This window comes from Citrus clementina, unplaced genomic scaffold, assembly GCF_000493195.1.
Source record: "Citrus clementina cultivar Clemenules unplaced genomic scaffold, Citrus_clementina_v1.0 scaffold_7, whole genome shotgun sequence".
Classification (NCBI taxonomy): Eukaryota; Viridiplantae; Streptophyta; class Magnoliopsida; order Sapindales; family Rutaceae; genus Citrus; species Citrus x clementina.
Genome location: NW_006262075.1, coordinates 18158606 through 18159715, shown reverse-complemented (window position 1 = coordinate 18159715; position 1110 = coordinate 18158606). Strand labels below are relative to the sequence as shown.

The following is a 1110-nucleotide window of genomic DNA, read 5'->3' as shown; positions in this document are numbered from 1 at the left end:
TTCAATGGACTGCCATATAAAGATCCTCATATACACCTTAAGCTGTTTTTGGAAGTAAGTGATGCTTTCAATATTACTGGAGCATCATAGAAGGCATTGAGCCTCAGACTTTTCCCATTTTCTTTAAGGGATAGAGCAAGAGTATGGTTGAAATCTCTACCACTTGACTCCATTACCACATGGAATGACTTGGCTGATAAATTTTTGATGAAGTACTTCCCACCGACCAAGAATGCAAAATTAAGGAATGAGATCATATTTTTCCATCTACTTGAAGATGAGAGCTTGTATGATTTATGAGAAAGATTTAAGGAGTTACTTAGGAGATGTCCTCATTATAGTATTCCTTGATGTATACAATTGGAAACTTTCTATAATGGTCTCAACCCAAACACTAGATTAATGGTAGATGCTTTAACAAATGGGCCTTGCTACCTTAGTCTTATAATGAAGCTTATTGAATTTTGGAGATGATAGCCAACAATAATTATCAGCAGCCATCTACCAGACAAGCTGTAGCAAAAGAGCAGCATGAGTCCAAGTAACCTCATTAAAAAATATAGTGAAGGCTAAGACTACTGCTTCAGTAACTGTTAACTGGGTTGCTGAGGTCTCCTGTGTTTATTGTGAAAAAAAATATTCGTTTGACAATTGTTTTATAAATCCAGCCTCAGTTAATTATGTGGGCAACTTAAACAGACAGAACCAGAACAATCCTTACTCAAACACTTATAACCCTAGATGGAGACAGCACCTAAACTTCTCTTGGAGCAATCATAATCAACATGCTATAGCATCTAGTGGACAAAACATACCTGCTCAACCACTAGGATTTCACCAGTAAAATCAAGGATAAAGAAATACCAATAATGATCAATTCAGTTCTCTTGAAGCTTTGCTTAAGAAATACATTGTGAAAAATGAAGCAGTTGTTCAAAGCCAAGCTGTATCCTTAAGAAACTTAGAAAATCAAATTAGACAGCTAGCTACAACATTGAGCAGCAGACCTCAAGGCAGTTTCCCAACAACACAGAAGATCTAAAAAGAGAAGAAAAAGAGCATTAAAAGGTGATTAACTTATGGTCTAAAAAAGATGCTCATATTCTTGAT

At 35.8% G+C, this 1110-nt stretch overlaps 1 non-coding gene across 1 annotated transcript; it reads right to left on the bottom strand.

The window, feature by feature from the left end:
• Positions 1–237: 237 nt before the first annotated feature.
• On the bottom strand, positions 238–344 carry LOC112097099. The gene has a single exon (XR_002904756.1). It is a non-coding gene; the product is annotated as a small nucleolar RNA R71 (small nucleolar RNA).
• Between the last annotated feature and the right edge of the window lie 766 nt (positions 345–1110).